Source organism: Poromitra crassiceps (genome assembly GCF_964638095.1).
Source record: "Poromitra crassiceps genome assembly, chromosome: 11".
Taxonomy (NCBI): Eukaryota; Metazoa; Chordata; class Actinopteri; order Beryciformes; family Melamphaidae; genus Poromitra; species Poromitra crassiceps.
This window is the reverse complement of record NC_139643.1, coordinates 14,821,341-14,834,512: the sequence shown is the minus strand read 5'-3', so window position 1 is coordinate 14,834,512 and position 13,172 is coordinate 14,821,341.

The following is a 13,172-nucleotide window of genomic DNA, read 5'->3' as shown; positions in this document are numbered from 1 at the left end:
ACGTTCTCCTGACTGAATTAACATAAAATGCAGGCCGATACATTGGTCTCTAGTGATTGGTTGGAATTCCCCTGTGTGGATCCCCTCATAGAAATAACTTAAGCAGAGTGCAATCTCAGACTAGACAATGGAAATGAGTTGATAGATGAAGGCATTTTGGGTGGGCTCCGCTGGTAGAACGTGTACCATTAAGGTGTTGTCCTTCACGCAGCCGACCCAGGTTCGAATCCGACCTACGGCCCCTTGCTGCATGTCCTCCCCTCTCTCCCTTCCGGACTCTCTGTACTGTCCAGCACATACTATCATATCAATTAATGCAAAATGGCAAAATAATAATAATCTTAAGACTACAAGACATGTAGTCATGGAATTCTGTACAAAATCTATCAAACAATAAAAAGTATTCTCACTCAGATTTGAGTCAGAGAGTCAAAATCTGAATGATGGACTGTGTACATGGGGGTCCATGGCTCCAATGGGGACTAAATTAGGGGTTGAGAATCACTGGCCGAACAGAAGGAAGACTCATTGAGAGAAACTGATGAATGAATGAATGAATATATGAATGAGTCAGTGGGAAGGTGAATGAAAGAATGAAGGCTGTAATAAACCAAAGACTGACGCACAGTCAGCCTCATCTACCTCCACATCATCGACCCCAACCCGTTCACCTCCACTCCACTGGTCTCCTGCCAGCACACTCTCTGTGCCGCTCATTAGAGGTCCTGACAGAGGACGGTCCTGACAGTGCACGGTGGCTCAGTGGTAGAGCTGTCGCCTCACACTCAGAAGGTCCTGAGTTCGATTCTCGCCTGGGACACTGTGGGCGCTGTGGTTGTGTTCCCCCCCATATCTTCAGTGCCTACTGCCCAGGTGGGGTATCTCGTCGTAAGGGCCTTTCTCTCTGTGTGGAGTTTGCATGTTCTCCCTGTGCTCCCCCAGGGGGTTCCTCCGTATATAACCGCCCCACTAAAAACATGCAGAAGATCAGATCGTCATCGTCATCCAACCAGTGACGACAACATCCGAAGTTGGTCCCCGGGCGCTGTACGAGAAAGCGACCACTGCTCCTGGCCTGCCCCTCGGAGGAAAGGACATGCCTGGATGGGTTAAATGCAGAGGACACTTTTCACCGGCCACCGTCAGCATGAGTGTGTTGTGGCCGCATGCATGTATTGTGGTGTTCGTGTGACAATAAAAGACGGGCTTGTCCGTTATGAGAGGACGAGACAAGGACAGCGTGGTCCGCTCCGTCTGCCAGCGGTCCGCTCCGTCTGCCAACGGTCCGCTCTGCCTGCCAGCAAAGCTCTCAGCTTTAGTGGGCCTGGCAGAGGAGGAAGCTGCGGCCTGATGAAGATGGATGGTCTAATCCAGTGGTTCTCAACTGGTGAGTCGGGACCCAAAGGTGGGTCGCGGGGCCGTTTTCAGTGGGTCGCAGAAAAAAAGTGGCTGGAAAAAGTCCCTGGAAACCAAAATCCACAAAAACCTTCTAACTATTAAATTTAGGGTCTTATGTGAGTAATTGTGTGCCTCAGAAAGTAGTTCTATGAAAAAAAGTTATTCTACTCTTTGAGAACGCCAGTGTCTGTGGCCAACATTGCTGTCTTTCAGAGGCCGTGTAGTGAGCTCACTTTCAAAGCCAGAGTGAAGATACTGGTATCCTCTGAAACTAGAAGGCCTAAGCCATCCATTGGTACCAAACATGGCCTGGTTGCTGTGAGCATCACCGGTTTAAACTTGTTAAAAAAGCATATAGGCATTGAGGAATCTGACATTTGGGTCACAACTTAATTAATGACTATGAAAAATGTGGGTCGTGAGCCTAGACCAGTTGAGAACCACTAATCCTCTGCCCTGGTTAAAATGTGCATGTGAGCATACTTTTGGCTGGCCGCGGCTATGCCGTTTTCTGTGCGATCGGGCTGAAACTTTCCAAGGGTCTAAAGAGGGTGACCTGACGGAGCCGGATCTGTCTGCCTGTCAGAGGCAGCAGCAGGTCACACAGCTGTGATACTGTCACTAGAGGGCAGCACACTGCAGCAAATGACTTCACTCTCTTCTGTTACTGGACGACATCATGTGATTGTCTGTACAGGGGCACAGAGACACAGCACAGCAGTGAACGTACAAACACGTGCTTTGTAGGATGTGAGACAGATTGAGTGGAATATTTCAGAGGATGAGGAGTTCTTTTGACCACAGATCACCTGCCAATCAAAGAGTGTGGGAGGAGCTTCGATGTTCTGGTACTGGAGTTTGAGTGTCTCATGGTGGTTATCACTGCTCTTGCTGACTACACAGCTCTTCTTCTGTTGATTCCAAGCAAGCCGGAAACGTTAAACGCATCACTTCCTGTGCAGCAGAGGAAAGCAGACACTGATTTATATATGGAAATCTGGATTATTACCTGAACTTGGAGTCATATGTGATTTGGGGATGTGTCTGTACGTTGTGTGTGGTGGAGATGTGAGCAGCCTCTCTGGTGCCTCGGATCAGCAGGTTTCCTCGGCCCGCTCATGCTGTCATGGATCCACATCTGACCCTTGACCTTTGTCACACGTCCTCCCCTTTCTTCCCGCCGTCCACTCTGCCACTGTCCACTCTGCCACTGTCCACTATCTAATGAAGTGGAAATGTCACCAATGTAATTCCCCCCTCCTTGTAATAAAAGGTCATCTCCATAAAGATTTTCAGCCTTCTGGAGCCTCTTAGATTGCATCGTTTCAAAGTGATTTTAATGGGTTTCCTTTTGGTAACAACACACAAACATTATTAGATGCAATTAGATGCAAGTCAGAACAAATCAAGAGTTCAGTGTCAATTTAATATCTTAAAGAAACTATATGTATGACCTTGTAGTGACTACATTATGGGTTCGTGTTCCCCTCTCTCGGGGTGGTCTAGTGGGAGGGAACTAAGATCTGGCACGAGGTGCCAGGGGGACTATTATGGCTGTTGCATTTCCTGTTCTGCAAACTGTGTTCTGGCGAACTTTGCCTGCCATGTTTGGAGCAATTGTTTTTGGTTGTTTTGATTAAACAAGTAATGTTACGTTGCCTACGTCCTTCCTCTTACCTCCAGCACTACACTGGTGACCCCGACGTTCGTTTTTGTTAGCGTTGTTGTGTACAAAAACCAAGCGAACGAACATTACAAGTCTGCAAAATGTCCGGCCGAGGAAGACGTTCAAAGTTCGCACACATGGAGCAGGTTGGCATCGTTAGGCGCTCAAACAGCCCCTGGGCATCTCCCCTGCACATCGTCCCCAAGCCAGACGGCGGGTGGCGCCCATGTGGGGATTACCGCCGCCTTAATGACGCATCAAAGCCCGACCGCTACCCCGTCCCGCATATCCAGGACTTTTTGGCACACCTGGCGGGCAAGCATTTCTTCTCCAAGGTAGACCTGGTACGGGGGTATCATCAGGTGCCAGTGCACCCCGAGGACGTCCCAAAGACTGCCGTCGTCACGCCTTTTGGACTGTTTGAGTTCCTGCGGATGCCGTTCGGCCTGAAGAACGCAGCACAGACCTTCCAACGCCTCATGCACTCGGTGCTCCAGGACCTGCCCTTCCTTTTCGTCTACTTGGATGACATCCTTGTCGCGAGCGCCACAGAGGGGGAGCACCTGTCCCACCTCCGGACCCTTTTCACTCGGCTCAGTCAACGCGGGCTGATCGTCAACCCGGCAAAGTGTGTTTTCGGACGGGACGCCATCGACTTTCTCGGCCACCGGGTCTCCGCGGAGGGTGTAACCCCGCTCCCCTCGAAGGTGGAAGCGGTTCTTGCCTTCCCACGCCCCCACACAGTCAGCGAGCTCAAGGGGTTCATCGGGATGGTGACCTTCTATTTTCCCTTCATCCGCCAGGCCGCCCACATCCTACACCCGCTGTATGACGCCCAGAAGGGCAGGACTCTGAAGCAGCAGATCGACTGGACGGTGGAGCGCATTAAGGCCTTTCAGGACACCAAGGCTGCCCTGGCCCGCGCGGCCATGTTGGCCCACCCCTCGCCCTCGGCGCCCACTGCTCTCACCACGGACGCATCTGACTTTGCTGTGGGAGCGGTGTACGAGCAGTGGGTTGGAGACGCCTGGCAGCCCCTCGCTTTCTTCAGCCGCCAGCTGTCCCCCAGGGAGCGCAAGTACAGCACCTTCGACAGGGAGCTCCTCGGGCTGTGGCTCGCTGTCAGACACTTCCGTTTTTTACTGGAGGGCCGCAAGTTTACTGCCTACGTGGACCACAAGCCGCTCACGCACGCCATGTCCAAGACAACGGAGCCGTGGTCCGACCGCCAGCAGCGTCAGCTCTCCTACATCTCCGAATTCACCACGGACATCCAGCACGTGGCTGGGAAGTCCAACGTGGTCGCAGATTGTCTCTCCAGGGCAGTGGTCGGAGCGGTCCAACTGAACTTGGACTACGCCCGCATGGCTGCGGATCAGGCTGCCGACCCCTCCGTCCAAGCTCTCAAGTCGTCGGACACTGGGCTGCGCCTAGAGGAGGTACTCTTCAGTGATGCAGAGACCACGCTCCTGAACGACGTCTCCACGGGTCAGCCACGGCCGGTGGTCCCCACCAAATGGAGACGCCCCGTCTTCGAGGCGGTGCACGGCTTATCTCACCCTGGTAGGAAACCGTCCTCACGGCTGGTGTCAGAGAAGTTCGTCTGGCACGGGCTCAAGAGGGATGTGAGGGCCTGGGTCGACACTTGCACTGCCTGCCAACGCGCCAAGGTGCATCACCACATCAAGGCCCCCCTAGAACAGTTCTCTGTACCCGAGCGGAGGTTCGACCATGTCAACGTGGACCTGGTAGGACCCTTGCCCCCCTCGCACGGTTACACCTACCTCTTTACCATGGTGGACAGGACGACTCGTTGGCCGGAGGCTGTCCCGCTCTCCTATACGACGGCCCCTGACCTGGCCCGAGCGTTCATCGCGGTGTGGGTCTCCCGCTACGGCACCCCTGCTGATCTCTCCTCCGACCGTGGCCCGCAGTATACGTCAGAACTGTGGGCAGCGGTGGCAGAGAATCTGGGGGTCAAGCTCCACCGCACTACCGCCTACCACCTGCAGGCTAACGGACTTGTTGAACGTTTTCATCGCTCCATGAAGGCCGCCCTTCGAGCCAGTCTCACGGACAGCAACTGGCTCGACAAACTGCCGTGGGTCATGCTTGGGCTCAGGACGGCACCTAAGGAGGACCTCCAGTCATCCTCAGCCGAGCTGGTGTTCGGACAGCCACTGCGGGTCCCCGGTGATTTCATTCCCAAATCGACGGAGCCCTGGTCTGCCTCCGCTCAACGTGCCTCCCTGCTGGACAGCATCAGGGCCTTCGCCCCGGTCCCGACTACGCAGCATGGCGTCCCTGCTTCGCGGGTGCCCCCGGAGCTGCACTCAGCGGGTTACGTTTTCATCCGCCACGACGGCCACAGGACTCCACTACGACCTCCATATGACGGGCCCTTCCGTGTCATCAAGGCGGGAGCCAAGAACTTCATGGTTGACATGGGAGGTAAGACTGAGTGTGTGTCTGTTGATCGCCTCAAACCGGCTCACTTGGACCTTGATCTGCCCCCGGATTTGGCCCTGCCACCGCGCAGGGGACGCCCTCCCGTCCTGCCCCCTCGGCCACACCGTGGCCGCCCCCCACTCCAACCCCAACAAGCCCCCACTGCTCGCGCCCGGCAAGAGGATGTGATGGACAATGTCACGCCTCCTCCTGCACCTCCTGACTTTACCTACAGTCGTGGGGGCCGGGCCATACGCCCCCCTCGCCGCGAGGATTTTGAATATTGAGGTGAACACTGGGGGGGCTGGTGTAGTGACTACATTATGGGTTCGTGTTCCCCTCTCTCTGGGTGGTCTAGTGGGAGGGAACTAAGATCTGGCACGAGGTGCCAGGGGGACTATTATGGCTGTTGCATTTCCTGTTCTGCACACTGTGTTCTGGCGAACTTTGCCTGCCATGTTTGGAGCAATTGTTTTTGGTTGTTTTGATTAAACAAGTAATGTTACGTTGCCTACGTCCTTCCTCTTACCTCCGGCACTACAACCTTTCGATATAATGGGATAAAAACTTGGTAAGAGCATCATGGGTTTGATTTCTACAATCAGTTTTAACTTCAATAAATTCAATCCTTCCATCCAAATTCAGAAAACTGAATTTAAATTCAGTCGTCTGCTGGAACAAATCTCATCACTTTCAATCTAAGTCATTTACACAAACACAAGATCTCAAGTCAAGACTTTAGAAACCTTTTCAAGTTATCAAAGTGCAAGTCAGAGACCAAGTCACCAGAACCCAAGTCAAAGTCTCAAGTCTTCATGCATCAAGTCAAGTCTCAAGTCTTCATGCATCAAGTCAAGTCTCAAGTCTTCATGCATCAAGTCAAGTCTCAAGTCTTCATGCATACAGTCAAGTCTCAAGCAATTAAAGTTGTGACTCAAGTCGCCGGATAAATGTATTTTTGTGTAATATAAAATGTTATATAAATTAATATTTAATGCCTACTGAACAACACCCCTCCACTCGTGTATATTGTATATCAGATTGCACTTGCAACGTTGCGATTGTCTTTAGTTATTTTTCCTACTTCTTATCTCTGAATATTGACATGACCGCTATGCTATACTGACACTAAGACAAATTGCTCATGTAATCTTGCATATTGTGGCAATAAAAGAGATTCTGATTCTGATTCTGAACAGGACAAAAACAGGTGCCCTGCGGTGCTTCACGATCAAGTTTCTGACTCTTGATGTCATGCACGTACAGCGTGCGCTGTGATTGGTCTACTTTTGTGGGGACTGGGGACAGACATACAGATAAACCGTTCTAGTCAGCTTGGCCTTCAGACATACAGACAAACCCTGTTCTAGTCAGCTCAGCTCAGCCTTCAGACACACAGACAAACCCTCTTCTAGTCAGCTCAGCTCAGCCTTCAGACACACAGACAAACCCTCTTCTAGTCCGCTCGGCCTTCAGACACATAGACAAACCCTCTTCTAGTCCGCTCGGCCTTCAGACACACAGACAAACCCTGTTCTAGTCAGCTCAGCTCAGCCTTCAGACATACAGACAAACCCTGTTCTAGTCAGCTCAGCCTTCAGACACACAGACAACCGTGTTCTAGTCAGCTTGGCCTTCAGACATACAGACAACCCTGTTCTAGTCAGCTCAGCCTTCAGATATACAGACAAACCCTGTTCTAGTCAGCTCAGCCTTCAGACACACAGACAACCGTGTTCTAGTCAGCTTGGCCTTCAGACATACAGACAACCCTGTTCTAGTCAGCTCAGCCTTCAGACACACAGACAACCCTGTTCTAGTCAGCTCAGCCTTCAGACACATAGACCTGTTCTAGTCAGCTCGGTCTTCAGACACATAGACCTGTTCTAGTCAGCTCAGCCTTCAGACACACAGACACACCCTGTTCTAGTCAGCTCGGTCTTCAGACACATAGACCTGTTCTAGTCAGCTCAGCCTTCAGAGACACAGACACACCCTGTTCTAGTCAGCTCGGCCTTCAGACACATAGACCTGTTCTAGTCAGCTCAGCCTTCAGACATACAGACAAACCCTGTTCTAGTCAGCTCGGCCTTCAGACACATAGACCTGTTCTAGTCAGATCGGCCTTCAGACACACAGACAACCCTGTTCTAGTCAGCTCGGCCTTCAGACACATAGACCTGTTCTAGTCAGCTTGGCCTTCAGACACATAGACCTGTTCTAGTCAGCTCGGCCTTCAGACACATAGACCTGTTCTAGTCAGCTCGGCCTTCAGACACATAGACCTGTTCTAGTCAGCTCGGCCTTCAGACACACAGATACACCCTGTTCTAGTCAGCTCGGCCTTCAGACACATAGACCTGTTCTAGTCAGCTCGGCCTTCAGACACATAGACCTGTTCTAGTCAGCTCGGCCTTCAGACACATAGACAAACCCTGTTCTAGTCAGCTCGGCCTTCAGATACGCCGTAAAAAACATTTGTAGGTCATGGCTGTGCTCTGACTTGGTTATGAAAAGGCATATGGAGTTTTTAAAATCAGGAAACCTGTTTGTGCAACAGCAAAGAAAACATTATGATTATTATTACACAATCTGGGAGGCAGAAAGGGAAATAGCAGATAGACAGAAGAGTCAAACACAGCAGACGTAGAGCTGCCTGTAACCACAGGAGTTGTCATAGGAACCAGTTCCATTTTGGATAAAGCACAGTTGTGGTGGGTTATGGGAATTATCAGCGCGGTCGGAATGCGCCATCGACCAATCAGATGGTTAATCTGAGGCCAGGCGTTACATAAGCAACAGGTAGGTAAACTGTTACACCAGGCTTAGAGTTATGACACACAGTGAAAAACACGCACGAACGCACGCACACACAAACACAAACACACACACACACACACACACACAAAGGACATTATCTTATCTGGGAAAGTATTTTTACTCTTTTCATTCAAACATTCAAACCAACTAGCAGTCACATTGTACCCCCTCCCCCCCATCTCCCTCCAACCCCCTCGTGACCCCAACCAGTGTTGGCCGGCTCTCCGTGTTCAGCCAAATGTCACAGCCTTTGACATATTGAAACTATATATATATATATATTTAGTTTGACCTTTACTTCACCCTGCTGCACTTGCTCCCTTATAGAACTGTATACGTTCAGCGCCCAGAGGCTCACAGGTCTGAGGAGCCTGTCTAACCCCCAGCCTGGCTCACAGGTCTGAGGAGCTGTGCCACCTGTCTAACCCCCAGCCTGGCTCAGAGTGTGAGACAGGTCTGAGGAGGTGTGTCACCTGTCTAACCGCCAGCCTGGCTCAGAGTGTGAGACAGGTCTGAGGAGGTGTGTCACCTGTCTAACCCCCAGCCTGGCTCAGAGTGTGAGACAGGTCTGAGGAGCTGTGTCACCTGACCTGTCTAACCCCCAGCCTGGCTCAGAGTGTGAGACAGGTCTGAGGAGCTGTGTTACCTGTCTAACTCCCAGGCTCCAAAGTCAAGTTCAGGTGATCTCAACGTCTATAGATGCAGGATCAACATGAAAATATTATTTCTCCATAACTGTCCATTTAACTAATGCTTATTAAACATTAACTAATGCTTATTAAACATGAACTAACCCTTAATGTAGTGAGCCTTATTGTAAGGTGTAACCCTGTCATTCTCATTCACCTTTTCTCTTTCTATTTTGGAAGAGCTGAATGATCACCCTTTTTTATGCTTCAGTTTCCTTCAGCAGGGAAGTCGCCCTGTCGAGTTGCCGGGGTGGGGGTGGGGTGGGGGTGGGGTGTTGGGGGGGGGATGCTCAACCTATCCCATCCCTCAGACGGTCCGGATGTTGCTAAATTATGTTTTCCCACTGTTTTAGTATAAATGGATGTGAATGATGATGTGTGCACTTGGGACACACTCAGCCAGTCTCTGTGGAACAGATATAGGAGAGATATTGCAGACAGTTCACACCTCCGTCAAAACAAACCACAACATTTGGCTTCGTCTATTTGAGTATGAAGGTGATCTCTAGTCCTCACTGTGTGCAAAGGCCACAAGTAGAACAAACACTTCCATTTAGAATAAATGCACCAAAATCGGTATAAACGTATAGTTTGATCTCTATTATGGAGCCATTGCAAAAAATGGCACTGATTTCTTTCCACCTTTACCAGCAGAATGTTTTTCCTCCATATCTGCTGAAACCACCATGTGAGACTGAAAGATATGTTTACACTGAGGGGGGGGGGGGGGGGGGGGGGGGGAGGGATTCTGATTCCCCCCATTCTCTCCCCAGTTGTACTTGGCCAATTCTCCCTGCTGCCCCGGTCGCTGCCCCACCCCCTCTGACGATCTGGGGAGAGCTGGCGTAGACACACACATGCTTCCTCCGTGACATGTGCTGTTGCCAGCCGCTTCTTTTCACCCGACAGCGGGCAGCTTCACCAGCAGGACGTAGCACGTGGGAGGATCACGCTATTCCCACCAGTTCCCTTCCACCCCGAACAGGCACGCCGACTGACCGGAGGAGGCGCTAGTGCAGCGACCAGGACACATACCCTCATTCCGGCTTCCCACCCGCAGACACAGCCAATCGTGCCTGTATGGATGCCCGACCAAGCCGGAGGTAACACGGGGGCGCGAACCTGCAACGCTCGTGTTGGTAGGCAGGGAATCTACCGCTACACTACCCGGATGCGCTACTGAGGAAAACATCATTAACTGTTCAGATCAGCATGTAGCTAATGCACTTACTTACACAGCCGCTAGAGGTCACATTCGTAAACATCGTCCGTTTTTAACCCCCTTGATCCGATGTTGTCGTTTTCCTTGTGAGGATGTTTCCCCCCCCACCCCCCCACCCCCCACCCAACTGAGAGCAATGCTCTCTTTTTGAGGAGTGCCCTGTTCACATTCACACACACATTCACACCTGGAAGCTGACCAGTACAACCACAGTCTGATCTGCTGGCCACTGTTCAGCTCCACTGCAGCGGTTTGGGTTAAGGGCCTTGCTCAAGAGCACCTCAGTGGTGGTAATGAGGGAGGCACAGGCACTGCTTTTCATGTTCCACACGCAGATTTATCCTGTCTGTGACGGGGATTGAACCCATGATCTTCCAGTCACAAGCTCACTTCTCTATAACCTTTAGGCCACCACTGCCCAACAGGTGTATCAGGTGTCTTGGTCTTTTCACTAAATGTCACTCAACTCTGTGGGAGAAAATAGATCTCTGTTTCTGTCTCTCTCACACATGACCTGGTTCATGTGAGGTCACGTGACCTGGTCCATGTCAAGTCACATGACTTGCGAGTTGCATCTACTGCACAGTTTGAGTACATCCACATAACAGAATGAGCCATAAGCAGGGGTGTAGTGGAGGGTAAACACAGCTGACCCACCTCTTTGACATGAGACAGATAGTTTACTAGTTTACTCACCTATTTTCAAATCAACTGCATGAATCAATGAGGAGAAACAAGGTGGGTAAACGTAACTGACCTTAGATAGTTTACCCACCTCTGTATTTACCACTACACCTCTGGCCATAAGGAGATATAATGCATGGGATATGAGAGGTATATGGGTGCATCGTTATTAGGGCTGTGAATCTTTACTGGCCTCACGATTCAATTAGATTACGATTCATCTGTCAATGATTCGATTCGATTTGATTCCACGATGCATCTCGATACAGCTCAAAGTAACGCAGCTCCAAGTATCACATCCTCAATGTTCTATATTATGACTGCACATGGCTACTTTTCCATCAATTAATACAGATAAATATCAACTCCCTTTTTTATTTAGACAGTTCATACAGCATAAATGTTAAACATAAACGATTCAATGAGTCATCTGTCAACGATTCAATTTGATTCCATGTCCACATTGCGATGCATCTTAAAAACAATACATTTTGACACCCCAAATACGGCCTATTTTCATTGCTATTGGCCAATAACCAAAACTGTTATCAAATGAGGGGGGGGGGGGACTAAATTGGACTAAATTGGACTCACAGCTCACAGCAAGAAGGGGTTCGAACCCCGGTCTGTCTCAGGTCCTTTCTGTATGGAGTTTGCATGTTCTCCCCGTGGGTTTCCTCCAGGTGCTCCGGTTTCCTCCCACCATCAAAGACATGAAACATTTAATCATATGACTCTTAGTTAATTTGCATTTCACCTCAGACAAGACAGGACACTGCATTCAAGTCTGAAATGTAGCTAGATTTGCTAGAAATATGAACAACATTTCACCTTTTCGCCAACTGGGGTGCTGTGTGATGACAGTACAGTATAATACAGTGCAGTGGAGTACAGGCTATTAAGTGTTGGTATTAAGAATGTGTGATTCTAACAGGCTCACACCATATGTTGTGTTTCTGACTTGGATTGTGGTTGTTTACATTAATCAAAACGTTCAAAATCCTTAATACTACTGTACAGTGATGTCATCAAGCAGCGCCCTAGTTGGCGAAAAGCTGAAATGTTGTTCATCTTTCTAGCAAATCTAGCTCAATTTCAGACTTGAAAGCAGTGAAATGAGGTGAAATGCAAATTAATTATAGAGTCACATGATCAAATGTTTCCTGTCGGAACAATAGAACAAAACAAGAGAGCCTGGAAGGAGCAGATGTCCAAACTGAGAGGTTCAGTAAAGTTACAGCAGCTTTCTGCTGTAGATCAGAGCTAGAAGGCTACTCTGTTTTCTTGTAGTCTCTGGTCTAAACTGGAGAGGGGCTGAATTTAAAAGTTACATCTCTAACCAAACAGAGGGCAGCTGAAATGCCCTTTCGTCTCCTCCTCTCAATTGCGTGCTGTGCGTCATGTAGCTGTGCCATCACATAACCAGCAAGTCTGATACAGAGAACATGAGACGAACCGCGCTGTGTGTGTGTGTGTGTGTGTGTGTGTGTGTGTGTGTGCGTGTGTGTGTGCGTGTGCGTGTGAGTGTGCATGTGTGTGTGTGTGTGTGTGTCATCTGACCTATCTGAACGCATTTGATTTCTTGAACTTTCTCTCTTACCTCTAAGGATGCTGAAACTGTCTACGCTTGTGTTTGGTCAGTGTGTCTCTGTGGCAGTGACACCGAACCAGTTCTCTGCATCATGTTGTACTTGGTGATACAATTCATATTGTGAATTTACTGTAAACAGAGATGCTTTCACTGCTCAAATGCATACTGTGAATTCACTGTAATCAGAGATGCATTCACTGCTGTACAAAATCATAATAAGCTACAATGGAGATAGCCTATATGAATTGTCAGCATTAAAGAAAGAGTCATGTTTCAAAACAATAAACAAAAACACAGAAAATAAACAAGCAGATAGATAGATAGATAGATAGATAGATAGATAGATAGATAGATAGATAGATAGATAGATAGATAGATACATACATACATACATACATACATAGATGGATAGATGAAAGCAGTTCTGATTGGTTGATAATCGGCTTCATACCTGTGAGCCTATAGGCCTATCAGTTCATTTAAATATTAATGAAAATATGAATGATGTTATGTAAACACACATGTGACCCAGATGTGACCACATAATAATTTATATAGCAATGTGCTATTTAAAAAAAATCCTCATACACTTGTGTCGCTTAGCAACCACATTTTCTAGCTACTACCCAAGTAGAACTATTGCTTGGCGGATAA